At 40.5% G+C, this 17,657-nt stretch overlaps 1 long non-coding RNA gene across 1 annotated transcript; it reads right to left on the bottom strand.

The window, feature by feature from the left end:
- Window positions 1-5,179: 5,179 nt before the first annotated feature.
- LOC142140270 (uncharacterized) lies at window positions 5,180-10,653 on the bottom strand. Its single transcript, XR_012688366.1, has 3 exons — window positions 10,521-10,653; window positions 5,442-5,509; window positions 5,180-5,263 (listed from the first exon to the last, which is right to left on the bottom strand). It is a non-coding gene; the product is annotated as an uncharacterized LOC142140270 (long non-coding RNA).
- Window positions 10,654-17,657: the final 7,004 nt, after the last annotated feature.

Here is a 17,657-nt window from a genome sequence, read left to right as displayed (position 1 = left end):
TACCTGGAGAGCCACAGGTTGATAGGTTCTTAGATGACTATGGATGCGGGTAGTGGTGGAATTATAGCTATTGATGGGTGTGTCCCCTGCTCAATTTCGGGGTCTCATAGGCACTACTCCCCCAGCAAGGTGGTAGTTCCACCTCTAGTTTCCTCCAAAGCTCATGATTTACAAATAAAGATTATGGAGCTGAATTGGAGTAATTCGGCAATGAGGAAATTGCTGAGTCGCTTCTCGGTCTTTTGGCTAAGATCAAGTGCAGTTGTGGCAGAGCTGCACTTGGTCCTCTGGCCAGGGGCTGGGTAGGCAGCTTATGAAAGCCTGGGACAAATGTGCCTCCGGAGTGGCGACCCGGGGGTGCCATAAATCACTGGTCAAGGGACCTTAAAACACGTGATTATGTTGGCACCCATGCACTTTTGACCACTTTCTTTTTGAGCATCGCTATATTCTTTGCCCTGGCCTTATGGCTGGGCGAGAACATTTTTATAACCAGCCTAGCCAATAGGCTGGGGCCGTATCAACTCGGCACTATTTATTTTTTCTTCACATCTGTCACCTTCACTTTTATGTACACAGTTTCCGTTTTTTTTGGGTGCAGGTAGGCCCTTTTGGGCTCCTGTCACCAGAAAAAATAGGGGGTTGTTGTGCAGCCCTGAGGCTCCAGCCCACCTGAACACCCACATAGGTCCTTCCTTTCGGGGGTGGACTAGATGTCGAGCCCTGGGTGAAGCTTCAGTGGATCCCAGGGGCTAAAGGGGCCCCCCTAGCCTTGCGGCGAAGGGGGTCAGAAGACCCTTGCCCCCTAAGGGACATTTTGGTTCCAGGGGTCGGAGACCAGGGCCCTTTCTTTTTAAAGGAAGGGCCAAGTACTGCATCACTTTGTGCACTTTTTTATTGGTTTTGCACCTTTTTTGGGCACTTTGGGTTTCGAAAGCACGTTCCCAGGCTTTCAATAAAAAAATAAAACAATGAGGAAATTGCTGAGTAGGTACCTAGTTTTTGCCAAGCAGAGCAAAAACAAGACTATTAAAATGAGAGATACAAGTGGAGAGAGCAGTTTTAGGTGCATCCGTGGCTGAACAATGGGCTGTTTCCACTCTGCAAAACTTGAATTTTTCACCAGCTTAGAGCTGTCAGAGGTTTGGTTTTATCCTAAACTTTTATTGATCACATTTAGTGCATTACAGCAGGGATGTGCATTTTTGCATGCACTTTACACAATGTAAAAGAAATCTTCAAAAACACAAAAGTGAAACATGTAATAAAGACTGTGGTAATGTCCCCTAACTCTCATGATTAATTGAAAAAATCAATGTGGCTCACCCAAGCAGTATTTAGGATTAAAACATAAGTTTTATTTATCGAAAGAGAGGTTCTGAAGCTGTAGGAGGATTTTGATGTGATGTTTACACTTTTGCACACTGAGTAATTAAGGAGAGCAAAGCATAAAAAAATGAGTAACTTTGCACCTGGGCAAAACCATGTTGCATTGAACGGGGAGGTAAATTTAAAATGCGGGGACAGATTTATAGTTAGACTAGGGCATGTCGTAGATCTACTTTATATATCAACTTTCAGTGTAAAAATAAAGCTATCAAGTATTTGTGTGCTAGATGAAAAAACAGCCAGTATTTCACTTATGTGCAGAATAATAAACTAATTTGTACCCCTTGCATTGTAACATGGTTTGTCCCAGAGAACATTTTCATCTTTTTTTTGCATTTCTTTCCTTTATGACTCAGTGTGTCTTCAGACTTTTTTCACCTCACTGTACACAAAAGAGTAGGTGTACACCATTATGTGCGCTGGACAGACAATCTAGAGACCTGTGCACCAATCACCTGTGCAAGACCAACATGTTTTGTGCTTTGCATCCAGCCCAAATAGCAAATTAGATCTACTGTATTCATTTTTATTTCTCAGGATTTTTATGAAAGCCCCCAAAAAATATTTTACTTAAAATTAATAAAACATATCTTCTCCAAGCACAGTTGGTATGGACATAGCTAGACTATATACACACTGAAATTTTTGCCATTTGGTTGTGTGGCCAAGTGAACAGAACTTGTGGGCACTCATGTTAACCGCACATATGAGCCATCAGCAGTCAGTATTTTGAGGCCTACACATATCCCAATTGTCTGTGCATTACGAGTATTTCATTAGTAAAATTAATGGTTTCTAGATCAGATCACATGGTTATTTATTATTGTGGTTTGCCAATGCCCAGACACTATGAGATCACATCTGATTTTTTGTCTATCCTAATTGACATGACATCAATCTCAATAAGATATTGATTGTGCTTGCTAGTACTTCTGGGCCCACATATGCTGCGATTTGCGGCCAAATTTGTGAATAATTGCCAACTTGTCCAACCAAAGCCGCTGTAGTTAACAAAGCAAGATGTAAGAGAATATTTTGGGTACACCTTTATCCATTGATCATTCCTTACAATGTAAAAAAATTCTCAAGTCTGTCATATATTACTATATGGGAAATTTCACAGTGAGACAATGTTCTACTCCCAGTTTTCGTACCCCCATTTATTTACCAAAGGCAGTAACCTAAGCTTTTTTTTATAGTTTATTGAATTCTGCAATTATCTCATGTTGAAGAGTGTTGGTTTTCTTTTCTTGTACAAATATATACGATACTGTCCCATTACATTCTGTTACTTATTTATCCTCATTCCTGCTTGTTGTGTCCTGAAATACATAGGTCTTAGTTACTAGTCACCCTCATGTATTTGCAGGGTTAGGTGTCTATTTCTTGCTTAAAATCTTGCAATAGTGAGTCCTTGACTATACCAAGTATCACAGTGGGCTGCTATAAAATACATAGCCACACTAGAAATGTCTGATTTGATTTATTTTCAACATGTTTTTGTATGTTTGTCTATATTTCTCTCCCTTTACTGCTAGAAAGAGTTGAGCTTACTATTTGTGTTCTTGGAGGCTACGGACAGATGCTACCCTGATTTTTAACTCTCAATTGGTAATGAAGTTGCCGCAAGCATACCTCCCAATATTTATTCAGGTAAAATAAGCCCAATCCCCGATCTGTGCAAACCAAGTCCTCAAAAAACTCTTCAACCCACCCTACTATGCCCATTTTTTGGTGATGCCTTCCACACTTTCCCATAAAATCTCTCATCTTTCAGGGGTGACACTGCAAGCAGGATGGCATATGCACAAGGAGATAGATAGGCTGTTTTAATTGAGGTTGGCTGTGATATCACAGTCAAGTACCCACTACTCTGAGGATTAGTGTGGGCCATTTCAAAGGAGGGAGGGGCACTTCCCAGGACGACCCCAGAGCTAGCACTAGTCCTGAACCTGATGTACATAAATGTTAACACAACTATTGTGATTAATAACTGGGAGAACCTTTCAGTTTATTCCAGGACCAGACAATGCTGTCCTCTTTCACCTCTTCTTCATGTTTGTTGTATAGAGCACTTAGCTTTGTGAATCAGACATACTCCAAACAATCTGAGGGATGACTGCTGTGGGACTGGACAGACATGGGTGATGTCACTTTCTTCTGTGATGCCCAGCGTTCAGTGACAGCTCCTGTGCAAGGGGACACTGAAGTCCTTGCATGTCTGGACAGTTGCTATCAGTGCTGCCATCAGAAATTAGGAAAAAAAAAACGCAGATGGCCCTGTGACCCAGCCCAAGGTAGTCCACTATGGGACCGGCCTAGTGGGGCAGATACCACCCTGCCCCACAGCCCAACCAGCCCCTGTGTACGGGGCACATTTTTATAGTTAATTTTTCCCAACTGTATATGGTATTAGCATTTTACTTTGCTGTTAATGTAAGATTTTGCTCATCGGTTAAAAGGTCCACTTTAATATGCTAAGTAGATATGTTGACACTCATAACTAGACACTAATGGGACATCGTGACCTTGCCCCCCGATCAACCACTGGAAAGGGCAGATGACTACACCTACCACCTCAACCTCTGTATATCCAGCAATTCTTAGTTCCCTCTTTATTTTAGTTTTCAATTATTACTTTTTTAACCATGGAAAACAGGTAGCATGACTCAATTTTCATTTTTAATAAACAGTCTTTGAATTAGCTAGCCTTATTTAGGAAAGACCTGTAGCTTGATGCATCCTTCCAATCATAGTAACAAGTCCCTGGGTTGGTTCAGACAGGGTTGGTTACTTTATTAGAGGCCAAAATATGGAATATATTCCGGCATATGGAAATGATAAAAGTACTTGATATTAGGCAACAAAATAAAATTACTTACCAGATGTTGGTTGCTGCAGCCTCTCTGCTTCTTCCGGCAGCTGGAACATCAGTGTGAAGTCCATCACCTGACAGGGAGAGGATCACATGATCGCAGGGGCAGAGCAACCATTCCCCTGCGATTACATTCAGCTGCCTGGCTGTCACTGTGATAGCTAGGCTGATGGCAGCAGCGGGAATGCCGGGGACTGGAGGACACTGGGCCCCCTGGTAAGTCTGTGCCACCGGGCGCCCTGCTGAGCCTGGGCTCAATACAACAGTACCCCCTGTACCCCCCTTATGGCGGCCCTGGTCGCTATCACTGAACGCTGGTCAGCAGAGAAGAAAGTGACAACATCCATGTAGAACAAACACTTGGCCTGGCCAGGAACTTAAACGTAGGTACTGTGTGCCCAGTAAAACATTTTGTAGCGTTCTGTACTATATGGCCCATTTGCTATGTTTCTCCTTACACACTATGTCAACTTAAGCGAATAATTCAGCGCCCAAGTGAATTTTAATCAGGGCATTTCTGTTGACATGTTTATCAGTTCCCAAAGGTCTTCTCCACAGATGGGATGTTGTTTATATTTATTCATTTTGCAAGACTTTGATTAATGTAATAAATAAAGTACTGTGCAAGAATCTGGTAGTTCATTGTGAGGCAGAGGGGACGGATTACGTCCCTGAACAATTCCTGTTCAATGTTTAAAAAGGATCAGTTCATATATATTTACAAAAAAACAAAATATATGATGTACATAATGGCAGAATTATCCTCCTCATTGAAGATCTGGCAAGAGAGTCGTTGCTCATATTTATGTGTTTGTTTAGGAATAAAACAGAGCATTACCTCCTACCGCCACACTCTGCACATCTATCCATACAGTGACATTTCCCTTGCTTGCATTGTAACTTCTCAGGACTTGAGTCACATTATCAGCTTTTATTTTAGCCAATGTGGCACTGTCATTACAAAACAGCAACTGGAAATGCGCGACGACTGGATCAGGGCTGAAATAATAAACATAAAATATGTACATTATATACACAAATTAAACTACATCCAAATAAACAAGAATATTGCTAACATGTGGTAATGCATGCATCCAACATGGCTTCTTCATTCACTGTTACTCATGCACCTGGAAACCTTATAACATTGCAGGTTGATACATAATGTAAATTTTACCTTAGTGAAAATATTGATGCATTTCTATAGTTCGCTTTTAATAGACTATTATTAAACGTTTTAGTCAGCTGAAAGAAATATGAGAAAATAGATTAAAACTGAGAAAGTATTACTTTGTTCATATACAGTATGTGGAAACAATATTTGTTCATAAAGTGAAAGGTGACCAGTGAAGTCCATTAAAGTATAAACAAATACCATAGAAAAAAACTAAATGCAGAGATAATCAGATTGGCAAAGCCGTTATGACGGTATTCGGAGAATGGGGGAATGGTAGCAGGGTGATTTAAGAGTGAATGGCTGGAGAAATTAGCGTAAGGACTTATATACAGGTAAGGCAAATGAGATGAGTATTCACATGCAAATTTGTAGCTTTTCTTAAAAAAATACAAAATCCACATACACAAACAAAAAATGTGCATGCAAAACAAACTGAATGAAAATGAAATATTGTTTTACTGTCCATTGAAAATAGTAAGACTTGTTTAATAACCTGCCACAACTTGTACAAATATGCATTAACCCGTTAGTTTTCATTAGTCTATCTTGCAGAAATCTGGCTGGTTCAAATAAAGTCTTAAAACATATTATTTTGTATAATGTATATATATATAAATATATATATATATATATATATATATATATATATATATATATATATATATATATATATATAATGTATGTGAAGGTATCTCCATATACTTGTGATGTGTCAGGTTGACAAGGCATGCATTTTATTTTTCCTTATAACTCCATTAGATCAGTTACTTAACTTATCTCCTTAATAAGTGCAACATCATTAATTTACTCCATATTTTAATTTGTTTGAGATAAATGGATATGCATGGTCTTTTATAAAAGTTTTTTTAAAATCTCAACAGGCTCTCAACAGACTCTCAACAGTTATCCCCTATTGCCAGCACATATCAAATCATTGTAACCCAGATCCTAACTGACAAGACCTGATTCAGGATTCCTCTTGTTTTTGCTGCACTCATCTGCCATCAGGGGTTGTTGTAGGGACATCACTCATGACATCACTCTATGACATCACTTCATGACAGCACAAGATTTCCCTTTTCAATACAAATGCAGCATGTGTTCGGGGTCACACATTACAAAAGCATTCAGTGAAAGGAGTGAAAAGTGCTAGAGATACAGTAAGCATAAATTCTAGGTTCTTAATCTATGAAATGTCATCCAAACTATAAGTGATCACACTTGTTTGGGTGGGTCATCTTAATTCTCTGTTTGCAAACCTATACTTTATTAATTAAAATAATTATTAATCATAATATTTATATAAATTTGCATCAAGTGCCCCAATGTGCACGTGCAGTCAGAAGCCAGGGGGCTCGGACTCTTTCAGCATTGGCACCATTAGACTGGGCTATGACATATAAGGGTCTATTTACACAAAAGAGAAAAGACCTAAATATGTCTAAAATGGTAGTTTTCGCTAGATTTAGGGCTTTTCCCTATTTAAGAGGCCCTCCCTGCCAGTGATGGCTTTCACCGGCGATGGGCGAGTCTGTCACAGTCTTTGCTTGAGGAAGCCTATGTAACATGGACAGTGTCAGTACTTGTACTGCCATTGTCTTCATATCTCAGGATGGCGATAACCGGGATTACTGTAAGGAAATGCTTTATTAGTATAATATAGATAGAAAATCTTTAATATGACCAAATATTGATAAATAGGGGCCCTTATCTTTAGATCTCCCTCCCCAACTTACTTCCAGGGCTTCATCACTGTAGTATAGCACTGCCTCCAATTTGGACTACGCTCCAAGAGTTTGGAAGTCATCTCCCTGAGAAGCAGATTGGCAGCATTTGCGGCCATAGCTCACTGAGCTCCTGGTTCATTAGAATGATAGCCTTAGAACGGATGCCTTTTAAGTTTGTTAAATTTGTGTTAAATCTGTGTCAGGAATTGATGGCTTCTGCAGAACCAGACATGACAAGTACCTAGTTTGTATTGTCAAAGTTCTACCCACTTTTTAAAAATGGTACCTTTTTATTGTTCGATCATTGATTCATTTTGTAGTGTTCTGCTTTTCATTGTATAATTAGGAGCAGGATAGTCCTTGCAGCAAGCACTATAATTCTGCTTCAGTGCAGCACTGTATAAGTATTCTAAGCTTGTATGCTTGTAAAGCACCTGCTCTGTATCAGATGGCCAGGTTTATTTCTCTAGGCTGATCTCTTATTCTGTCATAAAGATTATGTCATATGAAAATTGTAATCCCCTATACATTTCCAAACTACGTGCACAAAAGATTTCGGTTTTACTATTCAGCAAGTTTCCAAGAACCCATATTCAGTACATGAAATTATAATTATGTGTAATCTATTTGGCATATATATTCTCTTAGAACACTGCCTTTTGTCAACAACAAATTTTACTATGAATTTATGAAAATGGAGGTTTATCATTAATTATAAAGTCACTCGCTTCTTTGCCCTGGCCTTCTGGCTGGGCCGGAAACTCTTTACTATGCCTGGCTGAGGTCATTTATTTATTTTTCTCCATGTTTGTCACTGTCAAATGTGTGTTTTTTTTCATGAATGGCGGGTGCGGCTGCTCTTATGGGTTCGCCAATCCCTAATATTTAGGGGAGAATGTGTGGCCTTCTAGTTCCTTCCTCCGTGGACCCCTGAGATCCTCCTCTTCCATGAGGGGGGCAGGGGCGTAGGAATGAAAATTTTCATGGGGGGGGCACTACTCTATATATATGAACTACTATAGGGACTGGACCCCTTTTTTCTTGCATTTGGTATCTTATTTTACAACAGTTGTAACAGTGACTGTAGATATACAAAGACTCCCAATCCTATGTTAATCCTATGTTAAATTTTGTCAGTGTTTCAGGGGTTGGTCAAAAATGTATTTATACATTATTAAATAAATATTATTATTAATATTGATTGTCAATTAGTACAATAGCTGTTAGAAAGATAAATCAATTCAATTATAAATCTTAAAATGTATTTTTTTTCATAGTCATTAACCTAGTTTTTATTTAGATTTCGTTGACAGTCTAATCACATTTGATTGGAAGTATATTTAAATCTATAGGCACTGCCTCACTGGTTATGGTATGTGCTATACATTTAAATTGCTACATCTCATGTTTGTTACTGGACGCACCACACGAAATTCAGGGTAAAAGTAAAATGAATAGTTGTTCATCATCAATACAGGTTGTTTATGAATGCAACACCTAAATTGTTTTAAGTAAACTAATCAATCAATCTGTATTAAATCTATACAAAGGCAATCTATAGTAAAGAACATTTGGTAGTTATACTAAGACAATCTATCATTTTAAAAAGTTTCACAAGTTTAGAACAGATACCATGACTTTAGAAATTAGCATGAAGGCTTTTGATGGGGTAAAACACAGTCTTTGCCCACCCAACAGAAACTGAACCCTCTGTCCCCCCTGGTTCCTACACCCCTGGAGGGGGGCAGACATTTTTGAGCCCTGGGTTTAGCGTTGGCTGATCCCAGGGAAAAGGGACCCCCCCAGCCTTGGGACAAATGGGGGACTGAAAACTCTATCCCCCAAAGGGACTTTTTGGTCATAGGGGTCGGGGATAGAGGGGCCCTTGCTCTTTTGAGGATTTTCGCATCCAATTTGTGCACTTTTTTGCATTTTTCACATTTATTTAGTGCACGGTTTGAGAGCCCTGTCCCGGGCTTTCAATGATAAAAAAATGAGGCATTTATATATTTATATTAATGGTTAAACAAAGCAATAATATGGATATAGGAAAAAAAATTCGCGGGGAGAGGGCTGAACTGTAATCTATTTACAATTTCAATAAATACTGAAAAAATTACTCCTAATAAAACTGACATAAACTTAGCAAAAAAGAAAAATATCTTATAAGAACTGGCAGAGATAACTGTAGTCTGCAGCTCCAATATGAAGGAGTATGTACTTTGGAAATTAATCTACACAATTGTAAAATTGTTATTAAACTTCTGCTGTGGCACAGTGTCCCTTTTATGTCCATATATTTAAAGGAAGATTAAACTGAAATGGAAGAAGCATTACTTGCATGCACACCAGGGAGTAAATGTATGAAGCTCCGATTTCTGCAGCCACCCGAAATCAGCAACTGTGCAGGGGAAATGTAAAGTGGCAATGGCCTGTAAAGGCAAACTTGCCTTTACAAGCCATGGCCGCTTTAAATTTCCCCTGCAAAGTCATCGATTTCCGGCGACTTGTAGAAATCGGAGCTTCATACATTTACTCCCTGGTGTCTTGATAGCCTATTGGAATGCAATAGGTGGAACAATAGCATCAAATAATTGGTAAGAAAGATGGATAGCTCTCAGTCACCAGCAAGAGTACATGTGAAACTGCGTAAAGATGGCGCTACACAGGCAGACCTGGCTGTTTCATCCAAGCACCAAGTGGTTGGATCTATTTCCAAACTGGCCAGATTCCATGGGGCATATTATTCAGAGATAATGACCATACATATGGTCAAATTGAGGTGATCATCTGATCTCATTTTCCATCAGTCCCGAACGATATCTGTTCGATCCTAGTCAGATATTTTTTTGGATCAGCTGTCATTTTAGACCCATACAGAGACTAATTTGATTCCTATCAGGTCTGAAACATTTCTGGTGGTACTGGGAGTCATTTATATATATATATTGTTATCATTCTGGCTGGAAGACAATGACAGACTGTATGTTTGATCATCAGCTGATATCACTGGTATTCTGGTCATTTGGTGGTCAGGCTAATGAAATTGAATTAAACATTTGTGGCCAGCTTAAGGCTCAAAGCTAGGTATTTGGGACAGTGTGAATATTATTTATTAGTATTCTACCACATAATACTGTGGTGTGTATACAGTGGTATGCCATACCGCCACTTCTCCGTCTGCCTTCATTGTAAAACTATCAAATTCCATTCACATACATTTTTCATACAGCTACTTCTAAATTTCCATATATCCCTTCTAGATCTCCACTTTGACCAATGTGTGTATGTGTGTGTCAAACTCTATACATTTTTGTTCATGGTGAATAAGCAGCTGAAATGTTAAACTTACCATAGCTTGTAGACGTTGACCAGCTGTCTGGAAGGCAACAGATGATGTGTCGTTGTATTGAGGTAGGTAAGTTTCATTGAACAGTTTGAAGGAACCCACAAACATTTTGCATTGCTCAATGGTAGCAGCTTGGTCAGTTGAACTTGCTGAATATTGTGTACTAGCCATCAATGCATTAACTGACTCCTGCGTGAAGTTCATGGTATTTCGGAAGCCATTTAAAATGACTGGAAACTCTGTCAGAATAAATAATGATTAATGCAAATGCAAAGGATGCAGCTTTACATTACCTGCTGCTAATATTGGGCCCAGTGGATTCCCTCTTTTGATTTGTCTTGTTTTGAATAAAGGTTCAATAATTTCCAGATCAAGCAAGAATAATCTCCAAAGTGGATTTCCTGTTTCCATATGGTATTATATAATTTTGTAACATGATTTGACTAATATCCATAATTAACTGATTAACCAGCTGCTCCTCTTTTAAATCAGCAGTTACAATTTTTCAACTGTCACTGTGGTGATATTGCTCCTGAGCACACCCAATAGAGGTCTTGTATTCAGATGTTTACAAGCTGTCTAGGCCTGACTATTTGAGGAGGTATTGGGATAATTTAAACCTGGTTGACACAATACTACTGAGTACAAAGAATTTTTTTTTTTGCGTTGCAAGGGAAGGGCAAAGCCATACTTCACAAGCTGGCACACCCCAAATTCACCCAATCCTCCCATAGCACACTAATGACAGCCAACAATTGGGACTCTCCAAAAAAATTCAGGGCCATTGGAAGATATGTAAATTATATAGGCAAAATTTAAATTTTATCCAGATGAGGGCCTGAAACTAAGTTTACATTCTGTGCAGAAGTGGATGCACGAGCACTAAAGAGATGTACATTGAATTTACATTGATAAATTATACCCGCTGAGCAATTTGCACAATCTTTGCGGTTTTATTTTGTCCAAAATGAAGCAAAGGCAAACTTTTTTAATTTTCAGAACACATATGATAGCATCATAATAGCAATGGCAATCCCTAAACCTGGCTCCCAATATTGCCCTCTCTATACAGTTGGACAGTTGCTCCTGCGTCAATTGCCTTCTCCAATCAAGTCTCCTTTTCACCTCTAATCTCGAATTCACATCTCTACTAACTGTATTTATCCAAGTCTTATTTCCACCTCTAAATTCTTATTTTTTTCACATAATATTTGCTGGCATGTAGCTTACAGTATATGCAGCATATACATACAGGGGTGCCAAAAAAAGGGTGGGGGCAATCAAAGTTCTGGGGCCCTTGGTCTGCCTGTGAAGAGAGAGGAGTCACCAACCTGGTGTGATCCCACTCCCTTTGGTGGGTATGGAAGAGGCTCCAAGAACTTGCTGTACCAGAGACCGTAATTTCTCTTGCCAGCCCTGTATGCCTGATATATGCTTAGGTTTGTAGGTATTACAATAGATTACAATCCTTTATGTAGGATTGTAATATATTGTACCCTATTAATATATCCTACTTACCCAAGAAGATCCTAGCACACAAGACCAAACCAGCTATTGCCATAAGAAAAATGAATCCACTCAGATAATGGATGCAGCAGGAACAGCAGCCAGCACAGCAGCCACAGGACACCCTTCTGGACTGAAACAGTATAAGAGGATAATGAAATGTGTCCACACAAATTGTTATTATTTTTATTGTTGTTACTGTTATCATTAGTATCAGGGGGGTACAGGGATTACAACAGTATGGAGCCCCTCCAAACCTGGGCTCAAACAGCAGCAGTTGTAGGTAGCAGTTGCTCCTGAGATGTAATGGGTGGAGAGAGGCCTCCGCGCTGAATTAAGGGATACAGCAGTGGGCCCTGGTTGTAGACAGAATGTCCATCTCTACTCCCAACATGGTGGGGCCCCATGCTGCTGCCATTTCATCATCATCACCATCACCATTTATTTATATAGCGCCACTGATTCCGCAGAACTGAACAGAGAACTCACTCACATCAGTCCCTGTCCCATTGGAGCTTACAGTCTAAATTCCCTAACATCCACACACAGAGACAAAGATAGAGAGAGTGACTAGGGTCAATTTTGATAGCAGCCAATTAACCTATAAGTATGTTTCTTGAGTGTGGGAGGAAACCAGAGCACCCGGAGGAAACCCACGCAAACACGGGAGAACATACAAACTCCACACAGATAAGGCCATGGTCGGGAATTGAACTCATGACCCCAGTGCTGTGAGGCAGAAGTGCTAACCACTAAGCCACCGTGCTGCCATTTGCCATTTGCTCCAGCCCCAACTCCCCAGGTGCATATCTTCCCAGGAGAGGTGCCTGGCTCCTGGACAGAGAGTCACGACAAGGCAGAAAGGTTCCCTGCAGCATCTCTGATGTCATGTAATTAATTATGTCACAACACTTTCAATGGAGAGGAGGCAAAACGAGCCAGCAAGAAGAAGCAGAGAGATAAGTAAACTATTGATAGATACTGGGACAGGGGGTGGAACGAGGGTGATGGGAAATTTTGTGTAGAGGATAACTTAAAAATGGGAGTGGGGCAAGGAGGGGGGCCCTTGTTGTTACATTTGTGCTGGGCCCCGCAATTTCTGGTGGCAGCCCTGATTACTATTATACATTAATTGTCATTGTTCCACTTATGTCAGCAATATGGCTACATACAGAGGTGGAACTAGCGAGCTGTGGGCCCCTGTGCAGGGAGGTGGGGAGGAGGAAACCAGGGCCCCAAACCCTCTGCATCTGCCATGCAGCAGGCCCCATTATCTCCATGGGCCCGGGCACCTGCCGCACCAATGGTAGTTCTGCCTCTGGTTACATACATACTGGCATTTGCAATACATTTCAACTTAAAAAGCATATGCAGTAAACATTAAACAATAAACAGCATTATGTTTATGTACATGTTTATTATAAGTGTAGATGTGCTTTCAATCTGCATTATTTTAAACTTGTCTTTTTCAAGCCAAATGAGGGTAAAACTCATACAGTATATAAACACTTCTTAACCAAATCTTACTGCATTACAATATGCTTCCATTGACAGCACGTGTATTGAAATGGAATAAGAAGTAGGTAGCGCACTTGCTTAAAAAGGAATTTGCCATTGGATATATAATACCAGTGTGGACTTAGGGTAGCCTGGAAAGGGAGAGGAACTTGCGTTCCACAGCGGAGCATAGGGTGGTGGTGCGAGAAAAATTGGCAGAGTAAGGGACAATAAGAGACAAGAGTGGGTATGTGGCCAGCTCAGGAGAGAATATTGACGGGCATCCCATTTTGTTTGTAGTCATTCGGTTGGATATATGTAATGAGGCAATATAATTTAAGGAGGATGTTGGCGAGTTGGGAAAGGCTCACTTCAGCCCCACATTCCGGGCGGCTGCTTAAACAGATTGATGACAACCTCCAAAGAATGGGTTGGTCTCAGTTTGAGTAAGGTCACAGAGTAAGATCAGAAGTTGCATTTGGCGTTGTATTACACTGTCATTTATAAATACTGGACCCATCAAGGTGAACAGGGACAGAAACTGGGACTTGACTTTAAGCAACCGTAACTGTGCCGGTTTGGACAGAGCCAGATAAGGGGGGGCCTATTAGATCATCTGATGGTAGGTGATCTGCCTTCATAAGCATGATGGTGTCCACATCTGACGTGCTGTGGGGACCTCTATCAAGCAGTAACAACCTGCACAGGCTCAGTGCATTGACAGTAGCTGCACAGAGTGCAGGGAATGAAGGTGGCTCACCAAGTGACATCATTGAGCGAGGAGCTTGAGTGTGAAAGCACAGCCGAGGGTCCGTCTAACTGCTGTTACCTATCTAATAATGATATTCCAGTTAAGTTGTTTTCTGTGATGGACATTAGTTTACTTCCAAGCTATTTTAAGCTTTTCTTTTTTTTTTAAGAAGTAATTGAAGCATGAATCGTGTTAGTTTCATCAGATACAGTACATGCTTCAGGCCAAAAGTACCTCTTCTGTAGTTTATAATTTGGTGCTTATTGAGCTGAAAGTGGTGTATTAGGAGGAGCAATGAGGGTTGACTTCTATTATCCTTTTTTTTTTTTTTCTTCAAAACCTCATTAAGTCCTTAAGTCCTGTTTGTACTCTGCTGCTCCTTTCCCCAAATTTAAAATACATTTTAATGGCAGTTTTCATGTTGCTAAGCTTGTGGTTTGGATTGTAAAAACATACTGCAACAGGGGTGACAATTTTAAGACACGGTAATTTGTTAATTTGACTTCTTCTAGTTTGACCAGTGATAAGACTTCCATTTGGACATTTTATTAGGTACACCATGTTGAAACACATATAGGCAGAACTGCATTAAGAGGGGGACACAGGGTTCCTCTCTCTCACTGAACCCCTCTCCCCCACCAGTTGGATCATCTGTTAGTGGTGAACTGCATTGTCAGCATGATTGTGTCTGCAGTTGACATGCTGCGGACACCTCTGGCAAGCAGTGAGAACCTGAACAGGCTGCACAGAATGCAGGGAAAGAGAGGGATGATGCCGAGTGACACCATTGAGTGAGGAGAAAGACTTTTTTTTTTTTTTAAAACTCTTTATTTTTGACAACAATACAAATATTGCAAAATAATTGGGAAACAGGGAAGGGAGGGGGAGAAAATAAAAAGAAAAACACTTTCAAGAGTATACAATATGGTACAAAGTCTGAGAGTACAGGCAAATTTATCCTTTGCTGCGATCTTAATTGTACACTTTCTTTCCCTCAGTTCTCTAGAATCTCTTTTTGTTGTTGTTTTATTTTTATTTTATTTTTTGGTTAAAATATAGAAGGGGGAGAGAGGAGGAGAAAGAGAGAGAAAAAGAATGAAAAAGAGGGGAGGGAGAGAAGAAAAGGTAGAAAGATTCAATGGATTCCCCTAAAGGGGAGCGACCCGCGCAACCCACCTACAGGAGGCATCGTATCTCATAGGAGAAGCTAGTGAATAGGATAAGGAAAGAATTGGTGTCCACCTTCGTGGTGAACTGGAGGTAAGTTAGTAACAAAGAAAGACCAAATCTAGAGGGGGCGATGAAACAGGGGATTAAAAGAACGAAATGAGGAGGAGAGATAAGTTACTGGATGGCAGGCATAGGGGACTGGTGAAAGGAGTACCATGGATCCCAGGTTTTGTGAAAATTGCTGACTTTATCATGTAGAAGGCTTGTGATGTATTCCATCGAGGCTATGTACCATACTTGGGAGGTTATGCTTTGGAGGTTTGGAAGGCAGGATGACTTCCAATTCTTAGCTATTTGGAGGCGTGTTGCGGCACATATACTTTGTGCCAGCTTGTTGCTGAACTTATTAAGTGATTTGTCTCGAGAGCATAGTAGCATAACCAATGGGTCCGGGGAAACCACAACCTTCAGAATTTTAGAGATAAAGTCGGAAACCTGCGCCCATAGATTGGATGTAAAAGGGCAAGTCCACCAAATGTGATAAAACGATCCCACCCCGCCACATGATCTCCAGCATAAGTCTGACGTACCTGGGTAAATTTTGTGAAGTCTTGTAGGAACCAGGTACCATCTTGTGTAGACCTTAAATGTGTTTTCTTTGATCAACGTGTTAATGGATATCTTGGAGATCCTGGTTCTGAGCCGGGACCATCCCTCCTGATCCAGAGTTTTGCCAATGTCCCGTTCCCAAGCGGACTCGAAGAGTTCGATAGGACTGCTTTCTGGCTTTAGGTATATATGATATATCAGGGATATCAGTCCCTGAGCTCCAACTCGGTTGGTACAGCATCTCTCATAGGGCGTGGGGCTATGTAGTTTGGGCGATCTGCAATTTGACTGTATAAAGCTTTTTATTTGAATGTAAGCAAAAAAACAAGGACGACGGGAGTTTAGACTTTTCTCTCAGATCCGAGAAGGATTGGGGGGCATATGTCGCTGAAATATGGGTAAATTGAGTAATCCCCGCTTTTTGCCAGGATGGTGCATAGGATTTGGTGTTCCCGGGAGGGAAATCTGGATTGTGCCAGAGTGACGTGAGAGGAGAGGGATATGAGGTGAGTTTCCATCTCCTGTGTAGTTTATCCCATAGATCAAGTGTAAACTGTAAGGTGGGATGAGAATAGGAGAAAGCCTTTTTAATGATAAGCAAACAGTGATGCAGCCCAAAGGCCCTTTAGTGTTTTTGTCTAGCTCTTGTAGAAGTGAAGGTGGTTTGAGTGTAAAAATAGCACTCGTTTAAACAATGAGCAATCAGGGGGAACATGTCTTCTGTTATTCTGCCTCTGTGTGCAAATATTGCATTTATTAAAAATTGGATGACAACAGGACATGACTATTTATCTTCACACATTGGTAGGATGAAATCCTCAGTCATAACGTGTCTTGTGATAGATCTCTTTGGGGCGATAAACAAATCTCATCATAGGAGTGAGTCATGTGTTTAGGGTATATATGCAAATCACAAAATATGTATTTATCTGATAGGACTAAAACCTTTTTCGTCTCTTTAAGACATATTTATGGATATACAGAGAAGCAATAAATATCCATAGTGTGTTTACAGTGTCCGATCCATCATCAACATTTATTTATATAGCGCCAGCAGATTCCGTAGCGCTTTAACCCACTGGCTACCCAATGAGGTATCTGGTAGCCAGTGGATTGGGCACTGTAAACGTGGCCTTTGGATTTTGCATTATTTGGCATAAGCAGCCCGTGTGGCCAATTGGTTGCCTGGTATGCGCTTCCCCTTAAGGATAAAAATGCAAGCATTTTTAAAAAAGAAATATATATATTCTCTCAACTGCTTTGTGTCACATTGTCACTCACCAGACTGTGAGTGCTTCTTCCCGTGTGTTTAGGAACCGTGGCCGTCCACCATCCTGAGGGTCTGCGCATGTGCAGCCCTTTCAATACCTTAAGTACCTGTTCCTTTTAGTTAATTGGCTGATCAGGCAACACTCCCTATTTAAAGCACCTGCTGTCTATACCTCGTTGCCTGATCTTGGAGTCTCATTCCCCATGAGCCTCTGAAGGTGTTCCTGTGTTTCCTCGTGTATTCAGCCTAGCTGATTCCTGTGGTTTCCAGACCACTTCTACCCTCCTGTGGTTTCCAGACCGCTTCAACTCTCCTGTGGTTTCCAGACCACTTCAAA

Source organism: Mixophyes fleayi, chromosome 2 (genome assembly GCF_038048845.1).
Source record: "Mixophyes fleayi isolate aMixFle1 chromosome 2, aMixFle1.hap1, whole genome shotgun sequence".
NCBI lineage: Eukaryota > Metazoa > Chordata > Amphibia > Anura > Limnodynastidae > Mixophyes > Mixophyes fleayi.
Note: the sequence above shows the minus strand (reverse complement) of the source record. Positions and strands in the feature narration are given on the sequence as shown.